The sequence below is a fragment of the Aricia agestis genome, chromosome 21 (genome assembly GCF_905147365.1).
Source record: "Aricia agestis chromosome 21, ilAriAges1.1, whole genome shotgun sequence".
NCBI classification, from domain to species: Eukaryota; Metazoa; Arthropoda; class Insecta; order Lepidoptera; family Lycaenidae; genus Aricia; species Aricia agestis.
Genome location: NC_056426.1, coordinates 10218980 through 10225830, shown reverse-complemented (window position 1 = coordinate 10225830; position 6851 = coordinate 10218980).

Below are 6851 nucleotides of genomic sequence, written 5' to 3'. Positions count from 1 at the left end.
GGTACCTTACCTTAGCAGTAAAGACACTGCATTTTTTATACAAAGTGTGTCATAGACCATAGTGTTTTTATTCTTTTGGTAAATATTATCTAGCGGCTAAAAATTAGTCCTTAATATATTGAAAAGGTTGTGTTTGTAATGATTAATGATTATTTTATGGTTTGGCTTATAATATTTTCGTTTCTTCATCATTATATATTATTTTCTAAACACTATTGGTAACATACGATTACTAAAGTCCAAGCGGCGAATCGAGGTACAAAACTTTATAAAAATAATAAAAAATAACAAAAAAGAACTTTCGAGCCTCGTTGTATTAAGTCTTTTCTAAAAGAGTATAGGAATTGAAAATTCTCTCTGTAGTCCTTGCAAACTCAACTTTATTCTACGTTTTAAAAATCGACTACAAGTTTTAAAATGTGACTCTTCGTATTACGTATAGTGATTAGAGAAATATCATTTTTGTTGTTGGCAATCACAGCCTTATGTTTGTCAATGTTGCCATTACAAAGGAGTTGTTTTCTAAATTCGTCGATTCGGACGCTAATCGGTAGACCATTAGTAAATAAATATTGAATTGTAATGTAAATATGTATAAAATTGTACATGGCAACTTTAATTAAATAGAAGTCTTTGATGGCAACACGCATTTTTGTCTATGCCACTCGTTTAGGCATGGTATTGGTAAAAAAATCAAGCTTTTCGGAGGTAGTACAAAATTAGTTCTATTACTACATTTTTTTTTTTTTCGTCTAAATGAGAGTGACATAGATACCAAGTAATTAAATGCATTTTTATCGAACAAATTTCGTCGAATGTAGAAATCGTGTAGGGCTTACCAAAGGTATATAAAATGCTGCATTTTTATGCACGAGCTCGAATAAAATATCATTGTTAAGTAATAAATGTATTTTAAAATCTAAAAATATGTATTCTTTTTTAGGGTATAACAACTGACTCTTTGAAAGAATTTAAAAACAAATAAATTTAAAAATACAACATATTTAATCGCTTAAAAAAAAGGTATCATCCAATGGGAAAAAAAAGATGACAATAGATGATGTTTATAGTCTGTCAAGAAAGTGAAGAACTTAAAAAGTGGCAACATCGTAGTGTCATCCCTTTTTTCTTAGATTGATTTGAAAGGGATGACAGTACGATGTTGCCACTTTTTAATTTTATCACTTTCTTGACAGACTATACATTATTTGAGCTCGCGCTGTTTATATTATTATAACCTCTTTAAAATAAAAATGTTTATTCCTACCTCTGTTGCTATCTTTCTCAGACGAGTGACTATACCGACGTGTCAGATAAAGACAGCCAAAGGCAACTGGTAGATATTTTTATTTATAAGGGAAAAAATGTTTATATTTAAATACAATTGTGTGTAAGTTATTATTGAAATACTTTTTGAAATAATAATTTAGTGTTGCACCGTTTTTTTGTAATTTAAAAACTTATAAATTTCCACTTTTTACAATACATTATGTTCATTTTTTTCCTTTTTCCATGCAACTATATTATTTTGATTGTTTCTCTTATAAATATGCTTATCTGTTTTTCATTGATTTCTTAAGATACTTTGTAGAATTTGCAGATACAAATGACAATTGTTAAGACCACCGATTGGCCGCCATATTGTAAAAATATGAAAATACGTAAATTGTTTTGTAAAGTAATTATAATAAAAGCATAATATTTTACTTTACAACAATTGCTAAGAATTTATTAATTTGTTGCCATTTCTCAAAAAATCACCACCGAATTTTTTCTCTACTCTAGTTTTATTCCATAGAATAGTGTTGTCTTTAAAATGATAGATGTCGTTTAAATATATAGAAAGAGACAGAAATATTGGAAAAGACAGAAACAGAAAAGACAAGAATACGGAGATATCAACGCCTGTTAGTCTTAAACACAGAAATAAATCAAGATAGAACGGCTAAGCGGGTGGAGTACGCGTGTTTCAATCTTGCACAATTGTGCAAGATTCGTTGAACGTTCATTCAGTCAGCCCGCATATCTCGACTCGATCACATCGGAGTAGCTGTGCAAAAATGCATTATTGTACAGTGTCAAAATGTAAAAACAGAAGTACAAAAGTGAATCGGTCAAAAGGAGGTATTTCTTTCCACGGTTAAGATATTTGTTCTAACTAAAAGTAAAGCAAAAATTGACACGATCGATTCCTTAGCAATGCACGCGCGTCGCCATTCTATCTTGATTTATTTCTGTGTTCTTAAATGTCCGTTATATTATGCCTCCTATGCTGCGTAAATAGATAAAACTTCAGTCGAAAAACCCTGAAAATAGCTTTGAACATGCGACTGAAGTATTAAAAATATTCTTCAAATAAAGGCTGCTATCATTTTTAATTATCAAATCTATAGATCAATTCTATTGTATTTTTCTTGTAAATGTTTTTTTGTTTGTTTCACGTTATTATTAAATTACCATACGTAAAAACCGCATAGCGCTATGTTCAATGATTTTGTCTCTTTCTGACACGTTTCACAGTTTCAAGCAGCGTTGCCAGATTTTTTTTTGTACCAAGTCGGGACTTTGGAACTTTTTGAGAAAAAAAGCGGGATTCTTCAATCAAAAGCGGGAAAATGTAAAAAAGGTATAAAATCAAAAGTTTTTGAATTTTTTATCTTTTTATTTGCGTTAGAATAACGTTTACGTGACAAAAGATAGCTAAAGTAGCCAAAGAAAAAATCCACCCCTGTACCTCCCGTATCTTCATTATGCACCTTTCTTTCTCAGCACCACGTACGTTCGGGCTTTCCCCGAAAAGCGGGACAGAGCCTGTCCTGCGCGGGACATTTAATTTTGATGAAAAAATCGGGACGTCTGGCAACGCTGGTTTCAAGTGACAGAGATAAAAATTGAGATTTATACAAATTCAGAAGATTGTAAGATAAGAATCATGTTACGATTATTATTATGTAAAAAGTTCAAATCGCTTAAGGAATTTTGTTTATTACTAGTAGAAAATGGATTTATTACTTATTGAATTGAAATAGTAATAATTTTACTCTGTATTATGTTTTGTCTACCACAGCTGAAAGCGTAGAAATAATATTATTTTGTCGCGTATTATCTTGTCAAGACTAGTTGACTAGTTTTGTGTTCTATAGCACGGTCGAGGAATAGGTAGAATTCATCCCTTGACCTATCCATACCTGTCTCTTTCACTGCTGTGCTGGAAGTAAGCAATATTTTATGAGGGACGCCAAAGCAACGCTCAATAGCCGAATTTCTCTGTTTCCCGCGTCCCAGCTATAGATAATGTCTCGAATATGTATAAAGTTTGCCTTGCAATACAGTTTGTATGTTTATACAATATGGAATCGTTTATAATTTTAGACCCTGTGCGGTCTACAGGAATATTTCTGTGGTCCATCACTTCAATTCTGATTATCGACTTTAACGTACTCAAAATAGAGCCAGAGGCCGTACCACGAAACGGTTTTGAGACTCAAACAATCGTACGAGAATGTTGCGTTCCACTCTAACAAACGTGAAATGGCGTTGTTAGAGCAGGACGCGTCATTCTCGTCCGATTGTTTGAGTCTCAAAACGGTTTCGTAGTAGGCCTACAGATTTTATTGAAAATATCATTGTTTCACTACACAGTTAAGTTTTGTCGAAAAGTAAAATTTATTTTGAGTGTGTTTGAGTCTATAAATAAATGGTGTGCGACGGAAAAATTTCAGTTGGCCGTATGGTGGGATCTACAATGTTCAAATATGTAGTAATAAATGAATAGTTGATAAAGGATGTTTTATTTGTTTTTATTAATTAATTAGTAAACTAGGTATTTGACCGAGCTTTGCTCGGTATTCGATAAAACAGGAATAAAATGACATTTTCTAAAAATGATTCATAGCTAGATCGATTTATCGCCCCCGAAACCCCCTATTTACTAAATTTCATGAAAATCGTTGACGATTCCGAGATTACAATTATATTATATTCAAGAATTGCTCGTTTAGAGATATATAAGTTAGCAATCACCTGATGGTATGCGATATAGCTGCCGCCTATTGGCACACACTCCCATCTCTAAGGGTGAAGCCAAACGTGCTTATTTGTGAGTTGTGAGTCGTAGAATTTCGGTCGCGTATAATCTATATAAAAATATCTTTTCATACAAATCATGACTCACAAAATTACGCTCGTGTGAATCAAACAGGACTTTTGTATGAAACTGAATGCAGCAGAATTTCTGCCAGCCGAAATTCTGCGACTCACAACTCACAAATTACGCTCTTTTGGCTTTACCATAAATAGGCGTAGGCAAAAATTTGCATTTTATCGACGCGTTAAGTTGCAATGTGAACTGACCCTTAATCCAAGTTGATAACATCCGTCTCTCTCTTTCTTACGTAGCTTAGTAGTCCATGACAAGGAATGCACTATTTTTGTCATACTTTATTGAAATTAGGACTTTGTTCAAGACGACTTAAATATATTTTTTTAATGAAATGAGTGGGCAAATGGGCCACCTGATGGAAAGCAACTTCCGTCGCCCATGAACACTCGCAGCATCAGAAAAGCTGCAGGTGCGTGGCCAGCCTTTTAAGAGAGAATAGGGTAATAGGGGAGGGTAGGGAAGGAAACAGGGTAGGGGATTGGGCCTCCGGTAAACTCACTCACTCGGCGAAACACAGCGCAAGCGCTGTTTCACGCCGGTTTTCTGTGAGAACGTGGTATTTCTCCGGTCGAGCCGGCCCATTCGTGCCGAAGCATGGCACTCCCACGTATGTTACGTTGTATATTCGCATCAACGAATCAAGATTCAAGAATTACCGAAATGATTTAAATATCCAGCCAGCTAAAAGTAGCACGTGACAAAACTATAAACTAGTTATATAAATTAGTAACATACCTACCTTTTATGTCATCAAAACTAATAATATGAATTATGATGTTGGTAACTTCGTAAGTACACTACAAAACATAATGTGGCGGTACCCACAATTCGCCTAACATTCCTGCATCGCGCTATCGAAGTTTTCTGAGCGCGTCGGTATATATACGACAGCTGAGATGTATTACGTGGGCTTCGGCCTGACCGGGCATAACACCTCGCTCGGTCGGAAGATCTTCCTTTGGCCTCCACGCATTATCCCACAATAATATTACGGTAACGGAGCATTGTGCCCGGCACGAATAGGACTGCGCAACCAGGTAGAGAAAGGTTGTCTAGTTGTTATTTAATTAAGTAATCAAAACAACAGCTATTATGGAGGTGCTAACTGCAAAACATCTTAGCCCATAGATCAAGGGTGGCCAACACGCGGCTCGTCGTTTGTTGTGGCCCGCAAAAGTTAATACTAAAATTACCATAACGTACCTACCTACTATAAAAAGCAAATTTAACACTTATTTTCTTTTACTTTTAAAATCAACACATGCTTTATAGTTTATCCACATAAAGTGGGGAACCTGACTTTAAAATAACGCGAACGTAATGATGAGCGCGTGACTGGGGTGTTTTGTTTGCTTACAGTACATTTTTTTTGTTCTAAGACGTTCTTATAGGGAAAATTAGTACTTAAGCGATTTTGACTGTGCGCAGACATAGGTACTGCGGCCCGAGGTAAAATTCTATTTCCAAATTTCGGCCCAAGTGTCGAAAAGGTTGGCCACCGCTTGCTATAGATAGATTATTAGGCTGGTTTTATCGTGAAGCGTTTTGGCTATGGTTTTGGCAGCGCCGTTGGAGCCACGTTGGAGCGCGCGCGTTCAAAGATGTATGCTAATGGGGGTAGTAGTTGCGTTTTAAGAGCTTTCTGTCAAAAATATCAAAGCACGCTAGCCTCGCCTACACACCCTGCTATCCTCCAATCGTGATATGATTCCATGAATCGTGTTCCCGAGCATTGTGCTTTGCGCTGCAGCTAATAGTAAACAATATCGCGTAACAACGGTTGCCGCATTTTAGCACGAAAGTAAGGGTCGTAAGTCCCAAAACTATTTTCGATGATTACTTAAAAATTAAATACAATACTAATATTTCCTTTAGCCATTATTTTATAAAGTGTGTGATTGTAGTAGTGTAAGTTATTTAATTATAGTAACTCAATAAGTGTAACAGATATTTGTTGAAAAGCCCAGAAAGATTTATAAGTTCGAAAAATATAAATGTAGTGTTATAATTAAATGAATAAATAAAGATATGCCCCGCCTACTTGTTTAGGTAGTAAGGAGAGTAGTGGTGGTCGCTCGACTTCGGTCTGACGATCACTTCTATCAGCTACGAGCCCGAGTGGTGGTGTTATATTCTGTGTTTTACTCTCCCTACAAAAATGTAAAAATTGTACAATAAGTATGGAGTCAAAATAATTTCTAACTTGTCTAAAGTATTATTTTAGTCCATAATTGTTGTCACGGTGTGTCGGGGGACCGCCAAGTAAACTACAAACTACAACCGCCAAGACGCTGATTATCTCGATTCGGTTCGCTGTGAACTATAATGTTATGTGAAATCAAACATCTATATTAGCGGTCCCCCGACACACCTTGACAACAATTATGGACTAAAATATTACTTTAGACATGTTAGAAATTATTTGAACTTAAAGGCAGTAAATATTATTTCTGTTCTTTTTAAAGTTGTTTGGCGGGGGTTTTTTTTAATTTCTTAATTTAATTTTATTTCATACTTTTTAAACTTGTGTTGGTTATAGTGCAGAATAATCATATTCTCATGATTAGGTACCATCTATCAATGTTCTTTTCAATGAGGCCGTTAATATGAGCCCAAACATGAAACCTCCACTTTGGGTTCATACGAAGCTCGGTTCCTAGGTATAGAATCCAGGTGATGCTGCAGCAGC